Consider the following 18,547-nt stretch of genomic DNA (forward strand, 5'->3'; position numbering starts at 1 on the left):
CTTGCCCTACTCACTCCCCCTACTATCTGTGAGAGGACAAGGAAGTAATTCACAAAAAGGACACTGACTGGTTTACTGAAACTTTATAAATAATTTCCTGCCTATGTAAGAGTTCCTCTTCTGAGTTTTAAGCTTCTTACTACTCAGCACCAGTATGAAAAATATGAATGTCTACGCTGGATTTTCTATCTCCAAACGGTTCCCAGGGAGTGGTTATAATAACCAAGTGAAATAGCCTTCAGATTCATCATCCTTTCCCCCTGCCATATTGCAAGTTTCTTTTCAGCAAACACCAGTCCCCAGACACAGAATGACCCCTACATAACCCATAGCTCAGATATGCACTGCACACTTATATCCTTTAAGAAACAGTATTTTTCGGGGGTGCCTGGGTGGCTCAGTTGGTTAATGTTCGACTTAAGCTCAGGTCATGGTCTTGTGGTTCATGGGTTTGAGCCCCTCATCGGGCACTGTGCTGACACAGCTCAGGGCCTGCAGCTTGCTTCAGATTCTGTGTCTCCTTCTCACTCTGCCCCTCCCTCGCTCACACTCTGTCTCTCTCTCTCTTTCTCTCTCTCTCAAAAATAAACATTAAAAAAAAAAGAAACAGTATTTTTCAAAACACAAGCACACAAGCATGCATACAACCACACTCATAAAACAGATAATATGTATTCAAAACTGTAGTCTATTTGCATGTCCATTTGGGGGAAGTTCACAGAAGTTGGCAGGAGAAAAGGTGAAAAGGAGTCAGTAATAGCTCATATTTCACCATTTTCTGTCTATGAGAAGAACTAATAATTATTTCATAATTATTCTATAGCCCAAAAAAGTCATCATCCTGATGATGCAATTCCAACCATGGAATCTATCTTATCTTAGCTCTACCATGAGAGTAATCATACATAAAAGCACATAAGCCCAGAACCTTGGATAGATTTCTTATTGCTTGGCAGAATTTGGTTTCTAGCTCTGGTTCTGGGACGATTATGTGACTTTGGGCAGGCTCTTTGCCCTTGTTTTCTTATCTGAAATATGAGACATTTGAGAAAAAACTTAAGATTGGAACTCAGGTAACCTCAGTATTTTCCAGCCCTAAAATGCTATAGTCTATAATTCTTTCATATATTGCAGAGTCCCCAGATCTCACTTAAAAAAATTCTCTCCAGAGTAGTAGGGTTTTCCCTATTCTAGTTATGTAAGTACAACTTTTGGGCTTCCACAGCAACTATGTAATGGTCTCAGTTGGTATTTCTTATTGAACTGGTCTATATCTACTACAAAGCTATGCACCCTAAGGCAGTATTGAGGAGGCAAACAGATTTTGGCTTTGAATAATTATTTTTATGTTTGAGGTGTTACTGATTGTTCTATGTAATTAGAGCCTAGAAATGTTTCTACATGAGAAAATGGCTACACCTTTACTTTACTAGTAGTAGCGATTGATAACTCTGCTTCTTTCAAGTGTAGTTTATGGAAATAAACTCTCACCTGGGGTGCCTGGATGGCTCAGTTGGTTAAACATTCAACTTTGGCTAAGATCATGATCTCATAATTCATGGCTTCAAGCCCCATGTCTGGCTCTGTGCTGACAGCTCAGAGCCTGGAGACTGCTTCAGATTCTGTGTCTCCTCTCTCTGTCCCTCCTCCGCTTGCTCTCTCTCTCTCTGTCTCTCTCTCTCAAAAATAAATAAATGTTTAAACAAAATTAAATTAAATTAAAAAAAAGAAATAAAATCTCACGTAAGGCTTTAGGGAAGTGCCTGGAGCTTTTTAATCTTCAAGAATTTCTAAACCTCCTCTGAATTTTCAGCAAAGTACAGAGGCCATGGTAACTTCATTTCCTCCTTAAAGGTCAAAGCCTAACTGTAGCACCTGTTTCTCAAGCATATGCCTGTGGAATATGGGATTCTGAGTACCAGAGAATTTGCCATACAAAACATAAATCAGAACTTTGTCATGGGAAAGCGTCAAATCACTTGACAAGAGTTTTCAAGAGTCCACAAATTACTGTATCAACAAGCTTTTTTTTTTTTTAACCTACTTTAGTGTGCCTGGCACTGTGCTCCATATTCACTGCCAGGGACTGAAACAAAATAAGAACTGAAAATACTGCTTCCTTTCAGGGAAAGAAATCTGTATAGAAGCAGGTTCTTCAGCCAAGAGTACTTGCATTATCTCCGATCTTGGGACAGCCCATGAGTTAGAGGAAGCAGAGATGATAGTGTGCAGTCTGAGATGGTGTAAATGTGGCCTACTCAGTGGAATTTCTCAGCCCCAGGCCTGTTTTCTGAGCTTCCACCTTCCCCTGCTCTCTCACAGCTGGGTCAACTCATTTCATCTTCTGCAAATCCAGCCTCACTATTTATTTTCAGAGCAATCTGGGTTTTAGTAGGCTATAAATGCCTCCATTCATCCAGGCTTATTATAGTATCCCTTTTCCTGCAGGCTGGTCCCAGACACAGGGCATGGGCACTGTGTCCTGAGTTACCCTCGCTACAATCGAAACTAGAGTCATTTTCTACTCTTTCCAGATCTTGATACCCGTATTTCAGCCCTAATCCTACCTCTCAATTCCAGCTCACGTAGGAGACAGAGCGACTTGCCAAAAATCAATTCCCTGAAGAAGCAATTTTCTGAATGGCTAATTCACTGAATTTAATAAATTTATCAATATATCAACAATTTGTTTTAAGGAATATTCTTTTTGAATATATTAAATGAATTTGGAGATATTCATATTGAGACTATATTCAAGAAAATGCCTTACTCAAATATGATCAAGAATATATTCTTCTTGAATACATTAAGTATGAATATTCTACTTATGAAACTGTTCTTTAAGAACATACTCATAAGAAAACTTAATGACCCATATGACCCTCAGCATCTAATAAGTTAAACATTATTTAAAATATAGAGTAAAATTTATTAATTGAATATATTCAAGAGAACTATTTCTTAGTATAAGAACTTGATAATTGATAAATTTCATGAAACTGTCATTTGAAAAATTGATCTTTTAATAAATTGGCTTTCTGCAACATGATTTTTGGCAAAGGGATATCGAGCTCTCTGGGTGCTGTGTCTGTGCTTCCATAGACAGGCTTCCTATACCAATTGTCAGTCTTCCTGGATTTCAGAGTATTTTCTTCTCTACCCACCCCTGGCTAAGCTCTACTACATATGGCCACTGGTGCTGACTGGACACTGCTGCTTCCTGAAGTTAGCTGGGTCTTACCTATGACTGAAATGCCATTGCTGACTGTCTTATCTTACCCAAATGGAGCCATATATTAGAGATTCAACTCTTCCCACTCTCTCTTGCTCAGCTTTAATGACAAATCTCAAGATACAAAAGAGCCAGAAGCTTGTCTTCTTTTTCTTTCCAACACCCCATTCTTAAATGTTTCCTTGTCTCTCATAATAATACAAGAATTATAAGAAACCTTGAAAATCCACAGGGAAATATATTAACTCCTTATGTTGAAAAAATATCTTACTACCTTTTAGCAGAGTAACCCCTGTTAGAAGATTTCTTATTGTTTGGAGTATGATAGAAGTAGCTGGGCAGCAAAATAGGCAATTTTAACATCAATTTGATTCATTTAGGTTGAAAACAGTATTTCCCCTTCCTCCCTTGTAAAGACAAATGTACATTTCTAAAAGGTTTGTGCTAGGAAGTAATCACATCTTTTTTAAAAAAAAGTGTAACTATCTGGAATTCAAATAAAAACTTAAAAAATAAAAACAAAAATACATAAAAATAGTAACTCTCTTACCAGAAAAAGAGTATCATGAAATCCAATTTTGAGTGTTATGACTTAACATATGACTTCACTGCTCTTGCATAAGTGGACTTCAAATCATTATCTTATTTTCTCCAATTCCACACACCTTAGAGTCTGTTTTATCTTGCTCCTCACCCCCGCTACCACCAAATATAATGACTTTATGTTCAATATCTTAAAGCAATTAGACATTTATGGTATGGTAGGGAACATTTCAAAATAATTATTAGTTATAAGAAAAACTAAATCCTAAGTATTTGGAGACCAACAGAACTGAATTAACTTGAAAATATAGCAATTCAAATAGTAAAAACTTATTTTGTTGACATTCAAGAAAAATACTAGCTGAAAAATTCAATTTCTCAAATCTAAATGATACAGTGGTTGCTGATCTGAAAAGTCATGTGAAAAGCAAGTATATGATGATCACGGCAATGTGAATGGAACAGATAAGGTCACATGAATGGCAAAAGGTACTGAGGTCCAGTGAATGCACCTTGATTATGTAAAAACCTTCTCCCAAGGAAACCCATATTGTATTCACTATATTTTAGTCCATTAAAAAAAAAATCTCACTTGCATCAGTCAGGATACACACTTAGCTGCCTTTCTGAGGTTTTATTTAGAGCAATGGTCCTTAAACCTGACTGTCCATTAGAATTACCTAATGATCAAAATCTAACAATCAAAATTTCTAATAATTACCTAATAATCAAAATTTCTCAGTGTGGAATCCTGGTATTTGCGTTTTAAAAGTTTTCCGAAGAGATTCTGATGAATATCTAGACTTGGAAAACACTGGTTTAGAGCAAAGTATCTGCCAGACCCAAAAAATACAACTGTAGGAATTTTCTTCCCACTTTTTCTGCCCCAGAGGTTAGTCATTGGCTTTAATGTTCCTGCTTTTAAAATCCTGTATCTGACATTGATTTAGCTCAGAAGATGTTGGGTTTAGGTTTGCTTGGGACTTATTTGGATACAAAGACTAATAGCAGGTGGTTAAGCTAATGGATTTTAAAAAAAAAACTCTATATGAATAATCTAACACTTAAATTCTATTACAGAATTGGATATTAGCAGTTTGGATTTAACTTACTTAGGTACAACAATTTTGACCTTGAAATAATTAATTTATGTAATTAGTAATTCAGAATATTAAAATCAAAACATGTTCATTTCTAAAAGAAGGATAGGAAGAAGAGAAATTGATCTGGGGAGGCATTAAAGGGATATTTGCAGAATAGAAGAGCCTATTTGCTGAAACACACGATGAAAGAGTGACCTCTATTTTTCTCAGCCATAGTAGGACCTGCATGATTCTCATCAGTATAAATGTTTATTTCTATTTTAATCTTTAATGAGCTATTATCTACAATTTTAGTTAAAGTACAAAGACAATCACAAAGTGCCTCAAGAAGATTGAGCAAATAGATTTGTCTCGGTTCTTTGAACAAATCTGATAATAATGAAGACAGCCGTCTAGATAATAAAATCACTACCTTTTTGAGTTATCTTGCTATTCATGCCTTAATATTTCCATATTATGAGAGAAGCATTATGTTTATATTTGATCTCTTATCAGTAAGCTAACCATGGCATACTGAATGTATATACTGGTGTGAGAGGCAGGAGGACAGCATAATAATTAAGTCAAAGAATGTATCATAATAATATTTTAATAATTTTTTACGTAAAAGGGAGTTTTAATGGAGACTTAGATGAAATAATATTGGTTTTGTTTTTGTTTTATTAACATATAGTGTTATATTAGTTTCGGCTATACAATATAATTTAATTCTATACATTTCTCAGTGTTCCAAATATAATGACTTTATATCTTTTTCACCTATTCTCTCACTCGCCTCCTCTCTGGTAACCACCAGTTTGTTCTCTGTGTTTAAGAGTCTATTTTCTCTTTCATCTCTTTTTTTCTTTATTTGTTTTTTAAATTCCACATCTGAGTAAAATCATATGGTTATCAACATCTCTTTCTCTGACTGACTTATTTCAGGTAGCATTATACTCTCCAGGTCCATCCATGTTGTTGCAAATGGAAAGGTTTCAGTCATTTTTATGGCTGAGTAATATTCCAGTGTGTGTGTGTGTGTGTGTGTGTGTGTGTGTGTGTATCTATTTCTTTATCTATTCATCTATGGATAGACAATTGGGTTGCTTTCATATCTTGGCTATTATAAATAACACTGCAATAGACTTAGGATGTACATTATCTTTTTAATATATGGTTTTATTAATATCAATATTATTTAATTGTATTCATTAACATTAATATTGCTTTATTTCTATAAATCACATAAATAAGTAATTTAGTGTAATCACATAAATGTAGGAATAAATAGTATAAAAGCAGTTCCCTTGCAAAAAGGACATTTCCTGTTTACTTAACCTAATTTTCTTTTGTTCCTTATTTGCATTAAATGACTGTGACAACAGAAGGGTTTTGGGGAAATGGGCATCTGTTCAAACAGTAGAAATATCTTTCCACCAAAAAATAATTTTGCAATTAATTAATTACACGGTTTCTGAAGCACAATATAATGCATGCAGTTAACTCCCTGGAAGTAGACTGAACAAAAGTTCAGTTCCCCAGAAACTGCACACCATTGATGCTTACAAGTTTCATGAATAGGAAAACACATACACTTACTCAGAGATGTCAGTAAAAAAGAGCTAACTAATGTCAACTATATAAATGTCAAACAAAAACATGCATATTCATTTACCATTTGTGCCTAACCTTTATTTTCTAGAAAACAGAGGAGGGTTGAGGAGTGTTTTATTTTTGTCTTTTTTTGTTGTTGCTGTTTTTCTACCAAAAACTAAACAGAAAACACACACGTACATGCGTGCGCACACACACCACCCCAGAATTGATTTTGTGTTAAATCTTATACTTTTTTAATCAGTGCTATAAATAGCAGCACAAAAGGAAGAACAACAAAGTTGGAGGTCTTGCACTACCTGATTTCAAAACTTACTATAAACACACAATATTCAAATGGTTTGGTGCTGACATAATGAGAGTAGAAAAATGAAACAGAATTGAGAGTCCAGGAAAAAAATTACATTAGTGAGCAATTGATTTTTGACAAGGAGACCAAACAATTCCATAGGTAAAAGATACAGAATTTTCAAAAAATGGTGCTCATAATTAGATATTGATATGCAAAAAAAAAAAAAAAGAGGAAGAAGGAGAGATTAGACCTTACTTCAGATCATACATGAAAGTTAACTCAAATAGATCAAAGTTATAAAGGCAACAACTAACGCCACAAAACTTCAGAAGAAACCTCAGGAAAAAAATATTTATGACCTTGGGTTAAACAAAGAGTTCTTAGATGTTACACCAAAGTAGAATTCATAAAAGAATAAATTGATAAAAGTGAACATCAAAGTAAATAAATAAATAGCTTTGATTTAAAAAGTAGATTCATAAGTAACTGTTGTGCTCCAAAAGATGCTATTAAGAAAATTTATAAATAAGCCACAGACTGGGAAAAAAATATTTGCAAATCATACTTCTGATAAAGGATTTGTATCCACAATATGTAAAGAATACTTACAAACAATTACAAGAAGAAAACCAACCCAATTTTTAAAAGAAGCATAACATTTGAATAGACAGTTAACCAAAGAAGATAGAGAATAGTTAATAAGCACATGAAAAAATCCTCAAGAGAACTGGAGAAACACAAATTAAAACCATAATGAGATACCAAAACACATGCACTAGAATAGCTACACTTAAAAAGATAGACAGTAATAAGAGTTGAAAAGGATACAAAGAAATTTCAACATTCATACACTGCTAGTGCCAATGCAAAATTATATGCCCACTTTGGAAAAAACTTTGGTGATTTCCAAAAAAGTTAAACATAAGCTTATATAGCACAGCAATTTCACTCCTAGTATTATACACAAGAAAATGAAAACACACATTCATACAAAGACATGTACATGAATGTTTACAGCAGCACTATTCATAATAGCCAAAAACTACAAGCAATCCAAATGTCTCCGAGTAGAGAATGGATTAAAGACATGGTATACCCATACAACAGGATTCTATTCAGCAATAAAATGAGTGAACTACCAATACATACTACCATATGAAAAAACTTCAAAAACATTATGCAAAGTGAGAGAAGCCAGACTCAAAAGACTACATACATATTCTGTCCTTCCACATGGAATGTCCATAAGATTTAAACCTATATAGACAGAAAGTAGAATAATGGTTTACAGGGGCTGGAAGCCAAAACAAGGATTAACTACAAATGGGCATGAGGAAACTTTTTGTCAGGGGGGTGATGGAAATGTTCTGAGACAGGATTGTGGTGATGGTTGCATAATTCTATAAATTGACTAGAAATCATTACATTGTACATTTACAGTGAGTGAATTTAGCAGTATGTAAATTATACCTTAATAAAACTGTTTGTAAAAAGAAAAATAATTGCAGAGCACAGCATGAAGATATTCCAGCCCAGAGAATACTGCTCATGCTGGCTTACAGATACGCTTTATAAATTTAAAGCCAAAACATGCTTCACCTAAAATCTCTTTTCTTTTAATACTTTATTCCTGTTCATGGGCCCTACTATCAAATATTAAGTAAGTAATGATACAATGCATTTTTTCCCACTCACTTTAAATATGTTCCATTGCCAAGTCACAACTTTTTACTTTCTAAATACCTGCCACAATTTATCACCGCCAATTACCCTATGTATTTTACTGATTCTTATCTTCTGATGTCTTTTTTTTAATGCAGGACTACCAATGCTTAGAGCTTCCAATAATGTTTCTTGAAACATACACTCTTCTGAATATGCATCTGTTTTATTTACTTCTTGCTTTATTTCATGTAATTCTCAAAATAACCCTATAAAACAGACATTATTGTTATCCCTATATTATGTTAAAGGAAACTGAGGCAAGGATAAATTGCCCAAGGTTACCTATATCTATGTGGTAGAGCTAAGATATTATTTCTTTTTTTTTTAATTTTTTTTTCAACGTTTATTTTTTGGGACAGAGAGACAGAGCATGAATGGGGGAGGGGCAGAGAGAGAGGGAGACACAGAATCGGAAACATGCTCCAGGCTCTGAGCCATCAGCCCAGAGCCCGACGCGGGGCTCGAACTCACGGACCGCGAGATCGTGACCTGGCCAAAGTCGGACGCTCAACCGACTGCGCCACCCAGGCGCCCCATAGATATTATTTCTAATGTTTATTTATTTTTGAGAGAGACAGAGCACAAGCGGGCAAGGGGCAGAGAGAGAGGGAGACACAGAATCCAAAGCAGGCTCCAGGCTCTGAACTGTCAGTACAGAGCCCAATGCGGGGCTCACACCCATGAACTGTGAGATCATGACCTGAGCCAAAGGCAGATGCTTAACCGACTGAGCCACCCAGGCACCCCTGATCTCTAAGCTCAACTTTTAACCACTGATCTGAACAGTTTCTCAGAAGCACTGCAAGAGAGAGAGTGTTTTGCATATTATCTTCCATTTTTAGTACTGGAGTCTGTTGCCTTGTATATTTTTAGATATACCTGTTTTATGTGTGATTTCTTACTGATGTGATTTTATTTTTTTATGTTTTTTAAAATTTAAATTCAAGTTAGCTAACATATAATGTAGTGTTGGTTTCAGAAGTAGAATTCACTGATTAACACCCAGTGCTCATCCCAACAAGTGCCTTCTTTAATGCCCATCACCCATTTAACCCATCTCTTCCACCATCCGCCTCCCCTCCAGTACCCCTCAGTTTGTTCTCTATATTTAAGAGTCTCCTAGGTTTGCCTGCCTCTCTGTTTTTATCTTATTTTATTTCTCCTTCCTTCCCCTATGTTCATCTGTTTTGTTTTTAAAATCCACATATGAGTGAAATATATTTATCTTTCTCTGATTGACTTATTTTGCTGAGCATAGTATACTCTAGTTTCATCCAGTGTTGCAAATGGCAAGATTTCATTCTTTTTGATCACCCAGTAATATTCCATTACACACACACACACACACACACACACCCCACATCTTCTTTATCCATTCATCAGTTGATGGACATTTGGGCTCTCTCCATAATTTGGCTATTGTTGATAGTGCTACCATAAACATTGAGGTGCGTGTGCCCCTTCAAATCAATGTTTCTATATCCCTTGGATAAAATGCCAGTAGTGCAATTCCTGGATCGTAGCGTAGTTCTACTTTTAACTTTTTGAGGAAACTCCATACTGTTTTCCAGAGTGGCTGCACCATTTTGCATTCTCACCCATAGTATAAAAGAGTTCCCCTTTCTCCACATCCTCACCATCTTTTGTTTCCTGAGTTGTTCATTTTAGTCATTTTGACAGGTATGAGGTGGTATCTCATTGTGGTTTTGATTTGTATTTCCCTGATGATGAGTGATGTTGAGCATCTTTTCATGTGTCTGTTAGCCATTTGGATGTCTTCTTTGCAAAAGTGTCTATTCATGTCTTCTATTTCTAAACTGAATTATTTGTTTTTTGGGTGTTGAGTTTGAGAACTTCTTTATAGTTTTTGGATACTAATCCTTTATTCGATATGTCATTTGCAAATATTTTCTCCCATTTTGTTAGTTGCCTTTTAGTTTTGTTTCCTTCCCTGTGAAGAAGCTTTTTAAAGTGATGAGGTTCCAGTAGTTCATTTTTGCTTGTTTCCTTTGCTTCTAGAGACATGTCTAATAAGAAACTGTAAGAGGTTGCTCACTATTTTTTCCTCTAGGATTTTGATTAGCTGTCTTATATTTAGGTCTTTTATCCATATTGGATTTATTTTTGTGTATGGTAGACAAAAGTGGTCCAGTTTCATTCTTCTGCACGTTGCTGTCCAGGTTTCCAACACCATTTGTTGAAGAGACTGTCTTTTTTCCATTGGATATTCTTTCCTGCCTTGTCGAAGACTAGTTCGCCATACATTTGTGGATCCATTTCCATGCACATAGATTGGAAGAACAAATATTGTTAAAATGTCTATACTACCCAAAGCAATCTACACATTCAATGCAATCTCTATCAAAATAGCACCAGCATTTTTCACAAAGCCTGAACAAACAATTCTAAAATTTGTATGGAACCAGAAAAGACTCCAAATAGCCAAAGTAATGTTGAAAAAGAAAACCAAAGGTCGAGGCATCACAACTCAGGACTTCAAGGTGTATTACAAAACTGTAATCATCAAGGCAGTATGGTACTGGCACAGACATAGACACAGAGATCAATGTAACAGAATAGAGAACCCAAAAATGCACCCACTAATCTTTGACAAAGTAGATATAGTTGTTTAAAACAGGAATGCCCTGTTTGGTGTATACTACTCCTTCCCTCCAGCTTCCCTAAGACAAACCATGAAATATGTAGAGACATTATATGAATTTGATATTCATTTCTCCAACATAACGTTTGTTTGGTGTTAGTAATTGGGAAAAGTTATTAAAAACACACATAGACAAAATGAATAAGAAGACACAGACATACACATACTTAAAAAGTGTTTATTTTACTTCCTGGTAGAATTTTGAATTTTACCCCAATAACTAATTTCTTTATACACATTGCTTCATTCTGACATGTATAATATATATAAGGAGGAACAATTTGAACAGAGAGATGCATTTTTAGAAACTTTGTAACAGGAAATGAGTCTCTAAGAAAACTGAAGCCCTAACTATATAACTTCTTTAAAAACAATGAGAATACCAGTAAGGGTTTATAAGAAATGCTTCTTCCAGCAACTAAAAGCTGAATTAATTAAAAAGCAAAAGATAAAAACAGTAATGTTTTATACTTAACATAGTCAGATATATGAATATACACCAAATTCATCATAGCTCATTTTTACAATTTTTGTTTAATCTGACTGCCCGTATGTGAGAAAAATGTGATTTGATTCATGTTAAGTTTTGGATTAAGATCTGTTTAGCATTTTATTTTTTAAATATATTTTTAATTTAAATTCAAATTACTTAACATACAGTATAGTCTTGGCTTCAGGAGCAGAACCCAGTGAGTGATTCATCTCTTAACATATGACACTCAGCGCTCATCCCCAAAACTTCTTTCCTTAATGTGCATCACCCATTTTAAAATGCTGAACAGATCTTGATCCATGTTAACTTTTGGATTAAGATCTGTTCAGCATTTTAAAAATTAACGTTCTGGCACATCTAGTCCTCTGGTGAAAATAACATCCTAGTTTCAAGTTGACAAAATAGCCTAAAGGTATTTTGCACAGGAATTTATACAGATTTAATACTGACAAAGACGTCCCGTAGTGAGTCTTGATGATAGCACTGAATAGAGTTCAGTGGGGAGGAAAAACTTTTAAAAAGATGGAAGTCATTTGAAAAAATACAATATTTGCACAATGCCATATTTTGGCCTGGAACTATTGAGGACAAAATGTTCTCAAATCATTTAAGTTTTTTTAAGGTAATGTTTCCTACTTAACACAAATAAAATTGCATATTAACACATAATGTACTCCTACTAGGAAAAGGACAGGAAGCAAGCAATATTAAAATGTGACTCTTGGGTGGACATTTGGATTAAAATTTCATATTGAATATTTCCTAAGGAGCACAGGATATTAGAATTTCTAGAAACAAACCACTATCAAAAGCTGCTATACAGCTAGTTCTAAAAATTTATCTTCAAACTGTATCACATCTCATGTAGCCTTGGAAGGCTAGCCAGAGAGAACAAGGCTATTAAGTGTCTCTGCAATAGCATTCTGTTAGAAAGGATGGGTGGGTTATTGCAAGTGCCAGTAAGTTTGCTCAGCTCATTCCAAGAGTTTGTCTGAGGATTTAAACCTGTATCTCTAATGATGGTATCACAAAAGCAAGAAACCAACCAACAGCCAACTGCTTTTCAATCTTTCCTTAGATTTTCCAAGAATAGTTTTTTACCAAAACATGCCCCTGAGCTATATACACTAATTCAAACAAATTCGATATGTCTGTGTTCCTCTCCTGTGATATTTGACCAAACCTGGTTTGAGTTGGGAACACCCCTCTATTTCTGAGTATTGTGAGGCACTAGAGTCCTTGCCCCCAACACTTGCCATTTGAGGACTCTTGGAGAAAGTTAAGACTTGTGTGAGCTACTTTAGATATGTGGTCAAGCTCTCAAAGAGCTCATAGTATTTTTAAATTGATCAGGCAAAAACTCTAATTAGGACAGTTTCTATGGCATTTTTTTTCTTTTTTTTCCTCACTCTTTTATTAGACATAAAGATTGAAATTGCTTCCTCCATTTTCTTTTTATTCATTCATTTGATAAATATTTATTTAGGGCCCACTAAAGGGCAGGCAGTGTCTTAGGTGCTGAGACTGTAGCAATGAATAGACATTTACCTCTTTTCATGGCATATTATTGTTACCTAAAATCCCACATATCATATTGGTTCAGAAGAGCTGAAGATGCCTGAAAAAAAGGAGTCCTGAGGGAAGCAGGAAAGGATACGGAATTCTGGAAAAAAGCCATGTATGTTCTCTTTAGGCCTTTGGTATACAAGAAGGTAAGAGGCAGGATGAACTGTTATCTCTGTTCTTGTCACATCTATTTCTAAAATATACCGTGACCATGTTTCCTTGAACAGTAACAAAAAATTTGATTGCCACTTCTGACAAAAATAAACATGTATAACAAGAAAAGATTTTTCAAACTGAAACTGTCAGATAAAACCCAGGCTATTTGATCAAAACATTTGGCAATCAGTGTTAAAGGTTCAGGGGCTTCTTTCAAAATTTCCCAAGGGCTTTTTTTTTTCAATGTGGGTTTCATCCACCACCGTCCTTGCATTGGGCTCTGAGAGGAAAGGGCTTATATGTGTGTCTTTGCACTGATTCCATTTGTAATGGCTTGATTCTCCATTTTGTATTCCCTACCTTTTCAGGCATCAGTGAACTTTTCAGTCCTTATCCCATCTGACAGCTTAGTAACATCTGACACTGTTGTATCTCTCTTCTACTCTTTCCTTGATTTTGATTACATTTTACATTTCTGATTATTCTCCTACCACTGTGGCTCACTCCCTGGACTCCTTTATGATCTCCTCTATCTCTGCCCATTCCTTAAATGTTCATGCTTCCCAGGATCCTCTTGTCATTTCACACACTCTTGATTCAATTTCATCTCAAATATATACTCAAATATATATTCCAGGTCAAATCTCTCCTGAGCCCCAGGCCCCAATATGCAACCTCCTGCTGAGTTTCTCTAGATGGACACACCAGAAACACCTCAATTTCAGCTTTCCAACACTGTACTTCTGATCTCCTGACCCCATCCCCCATCCCCATCCCTCCAAACTTGCTTCTCTTCTTTGTGCCCTCTCTCTGGAAATAACACCATCACCCATCCAGTTGCCCAAGTCAGACACTTGGCCAATATCCTTGACTCCCTTTCTGTGTCACAACTCATATCAAATCATTCACCAAATCCTACATCCTAAATATGTCTTGCTATTCCCATGTCTCACCATAGCTATTGTCTCTTTCTTAATTTAAATCATCACTCTCTCTTAATGGCCTCTTTACTGGTCCTCCTGACTCTGGGTTTGGACCCTTCCAATCTGTTTAACTGACCATAGTCCAGAATAAATATGCAAAAATGTAATTTGCATCATGTCAAATCCCTCTGAGAACACTCTGGTGATTCCTTTCTCATTCAGATCAGGGTTGAAAATCCTTAATGTGGCTTAAGTGTTTGGTTCCTGTGGCTTCATTTCTCCTCAACCTCATCTTGAAATTTTTGCTCAAGTCATATCTAAGTATTAATAATTTTACTTCCTTGTTTATGCCATGCTGTTTTTTTTCCCACCACAAAGAGCACAAATCCCTCTTAGAGGAGATTATCCAGTAATTTGTGTTATTGAGTGATCTCACATCTAATGTTTCTCCAATGGTACGTCTCTAAATAAGCCTTATAATTCCTGCTGTGATTTCTTTGTATTTATTTTATTTTAAAGTTTATTTATTTGAGAGAGAGAGAGAGAGAGAGAACACAAGAAAGAGAAGAGAGAGAATCCCAAGCAGGCTCCACAGAGACTGATGTGCGACTGGAACTCATGAACCTTGAGATCATGACCTGAGCCAAAAACCAAGAGTCAGGGGCTTAAACAACTGAGCCACCCAGGTACCTCTCTCTTTTTTTTTAATGTCTAATTTTGAGAGAGAGAGAGAGAGAGAGTGCAGGGGAGAGACAGAGACAGAAGGTGACACAAAATCTGAAGCAGGCTCCAGGCTCTGAGCTGTCAGCACAGAGCCCTACACGGGGCTCAAACTCATGAGCCTTGAGATCATGACCTGAGCTGAAGTCGGATGCTTAACCACTTAACTGAGCCACCTAGGTGTCCCTGCTGTGATTTCTTAATACTGACCCTTGAGACAGCCATTCATACAGGTTATGTGGGGCTTGGATATTATCTTTTGGAAGACACATCTTTTTTTTTAAAAGTAGACAAATAATGAATATAAAATTAGGTATTAAAACAAATATTTATTTAGAACAAGAAAAGAAATCACAACAAGAAAAGAAATGTACTGGTGCCCTGGAGATTAAGGTACCTTTCTTCTGATAGTTCTTTAGGTCATTTCCCATATACACTTACCTAAGAAATGCCTTCTGATTGCAGCTTGGCTTGCCCGCCCTTCTCACAACACTACAACTTCCAATAATAATCAGCACTCAGGTTAGCCCATGCTTGTGAATGGCTCTGGAATGTTAGCTTCATGATGAATTTGTGTTCTCCTGTCTCCTGTTTTGATATTTTTAAATAGTCTTTAGGTTCTCCAACTAACATAAATTCCCATTTGGTTTTTTAGTAATATTTAGGAAATCGGAGAATATAGGCATGTAGCGAGTATTTCTTAATGTCCTTCTCTGAGGTGTTGAGTAAATTAACCAAGAAACTGCTTACTCTGTGTAACATCACAGCTCAATATTCATTTTCTAGTATCTTCCTAAGTCAATGGTTCTTAAAGATGGCTATATAGAAGAGTCAACTGGAGAGCCCTTAACAAATATAAATTCTTGGTTCCAGTTCTAAATTTACTCAATTAGAATCTCCCAGAGCAAAGCCAAAAATCTGTGTTTTTAACAAGTTCTACTGGTGATTCTTATGTGGTCAGTGGAGTGGCATTTGGGAACAGTTGGTCTAAAGAACTGAACAAACCAGGTTGTAGGTCTGACTCACTGAAGTACAAATAGTCTCAATCCCTGGATTTAATTTTCTTCAAACAATTTTATGATACAAGGAATCACTGGATCTAAGAATCTGGGCGGCCTATTGCAGATTCCCAGGACTCCCACATTAGGATAGCAAACTTACTCTGAAATGTTAGTAATTATTGAGAGGGAAGAGGAAGAAAAACACTATTCACTGCCCCAAATTAAAAGAAAGAAAGAAAGAAAGAAAGAAAGAAAGAAAGGAAGGAAGGAAGGAAGGAAGGAAGGAAGGAAGGAAGGAAGGAAGAAAGAAAGAAAGAAAGAAAGAAAGAAAGAAAGAAAGAAAGAAAGAAAAACACTAGAGGGTGCCTGGGTGACTCAGTCAAGTTAAGCATCTGACTTTGGCTCAGGTCATGATCTCACCGTCGGTGAGTTCAAGTCCCGTGTCGGGCTCCTTGCCAACAGCTCAGAGCCTGGAGCCTGCTTCGGATTCTGTGTCTCCTTCTCTCTCTTCCCCTCCCCTACTTGCACACGCTCTCTCTCTGTCTCACTCTCTCTCTCTCTCTCTCTCTCTCTCAAAAATAAAATAAAAATTTTAAAATTTAAAAAAAGACTGGAGCATCACCACTTTTCACCCTGTGAAATTAAAACAGGTGTTTGTGCATATGTTTGTCCCATCTACTACACAAGTAATATAATTAAAACCAAAATTAAAAAAATTAAATGTAAATATCTTAGTAATTCCAGCAGTTAAAAAACCACTATTGTGCATGTTACAAACATGTAAATTTTATTAGGACAAGGATTTTTATCTATTCCTGAGGTTGCTATATATATGTATATTAGTCTCTCCCCAGGAACAAGAAATAGTCAGATATGTATGCCATTTTCACTTTCACAGGACTTATTTTCTCTGAAGGCAAGTGGTTAATTTCCAGAGTATGCAAATGTGTGATGTTCTATGCATAAATGCATCATTACTATTCTCCTTTTTGGAGACCTAATGATATCACTAAGGTTTTTAGTTAATTTTTTCTAAAGAATCTTTGTAACAATGTTTTCAAAAAGAATTGCTTAGTATTAGCTGTGTGGGATGGAAAGATTTTGGAGACCTTGCCTTCTAAATCAGTCTTAGAAAACATTTCCACATGTCATGTTCTATTGCTTTGTAAGTAGTGAGAAGAAAGAAAATTTAAGTGTGAGAAGAAAGAATGGGGCAGTCTTTTTATACTTCTTTAAGATTTGAAACTTTGTATTTCTTCAAAAGAGCAATGAGTTGCATTAGGTTCTGTCTTAAGAATGACTCTATCGTTTTTGTAAAAATAACTTGCTCACTATTTTTCAAACGCAAGCAAGTACAGAAAAAAAGAGAGATGCAACTAATCAAGATCAGATACTACCCAGAAAGAACCATAGCTCTCTATGCACATAAATGGAGAGAACAACAATGAATGGATGGATGGATGGATGGATGGGTAGATGGAAGGGAGGAAGGAAGGGAGGAAGGAAGGAAGGAAGGAAGGAAGGAAGGAAGGAAGGAAGGAAAGAAGGAACGAAGGAAGGGGAGAAGAGAGGGAGGGAGGGAGGAAAATCATTTTATGTCCCTAGTCCCTGGAATACTTTCTGGCTCATAAAAGGTACTCAGTAAAAAAATATAGTGAATGAATGAATTGGATTGTATAATTTTTTTCTAGAGTCACACTGCCCAGATTAGAATTTCATTTTTACTAGTTAGTATATGTTTGACCTTGAAAAAAGGTACTAAACATCTTTGCGCTTCAGTTAACTCATCTATAAAGTGAGGATAGTAATAACACTAACCTTCACCAAGGACAATCTTAAGTGAAAGTGGAAAATGTGTGTGTGTGTGTGTGTGTGTGTGTGTGTGTGTGTGTATGCACACATGCGGCAAGCAAACATAGAATGCCTACCAGTAGATTTTGATACCACTGCCTTGATTCATGTTAAAGGACCAACAGTTTTACCCATCCTTGCTTTTGCACCATTAGTGAACATGTCAGCACACTGAAAACGCCAAATAAAGCTTTGGTATTACAATGAAAATCATTTTAACTATTTTTTGAGAACCTCTGCTTCAAACCGCCTCTTGTAAATAGAATGCATAGCCAAAATTATCAGGATATTTTCAAGTCATCTTCTTTCTGTACAGCTGCTTATAGAAATGGGTAACCATTTGTTTCTTTTTGTGATCACTACGTTCAGAAGCTTACACATGAGGCTGAGTCTCTTATTTGGTTGCTGCTTTAATCCATGGCTATGCTTTTTTTCTTCACCTGATTACTGGATGAGAGAGATTCTGTGTTTGTACTAAATTCAACCACCTTTATCCATAAGTGTATTGGGGTTTTATAATTAATTAAAAATCACCGCATTTTTTCTTTTACTATTAAGTTTGAGATTCTCTTCCATTGAACAGGACTTTGCATCAGGGTTTCGCCAGGGGAGCAGAAGCACTATGAGTGTTACAGGGTAAGAGACTTATTTAGAATTGTGGGAAAAGCTGGAAGTAAAGGCCTGGGT

General features: G+C 35.9%; 1 protein-coding gene and 1 long non-coding RNA gene across 5 annotated transcripts in view; one reads left to right on the top strand and one right to left on the bottom strand.

The window, feature by feature from the left end:
- LOC106974863 (uncharacterized) overlaps positions 1–18,547 on the bottom strand; it is a 342,416-nt gene that overhangs the window by 294,788 nt on the left and 29,081 nt on the right. The gene's annotated exons all lie outside the window — the stretch shown is intronic.
- The window catches only part of GPR149 (G protein-coupled receptor 149), a 68,403-nt gene that overhangs the window by 30,507 nt on the left and 19,349 nt on the right, over positions 1–18,547 (top strand). The window contains exon 1 of one of the 2 annotated variants that reach the window (XR_008297915.1): positions 4,548–4,667. The exons of the other annotated variant lie outside the window; for it this stretch is intronic. The gene's annotated coding sequence lies outside the window, so the exon portion shown is untranslated. Of the gene's footprint in view, positions 1–4,547; positions 4,668–18,547 lie in introns of those variants that run through there. 2 annotated transcript variants of the gene reach the window in all.

The sequence above is a fragment of the Acinonyx jubatus genome, chromosome C2 (genome assembly GCF_027475565.1).
Source record: "Acinonyx jubatus isolate Ajub_Pintada_27869175 chromosome C2, VMU_Ajub_asm_v1.0, whole genome shotgun sequence".
Classification (NCBI taxonomy): Eukaryota; Metazoa; Chordata; class Mammalia; order Carnivora; family Felidae; genus Acinonyx; species Acinonyx jubatus.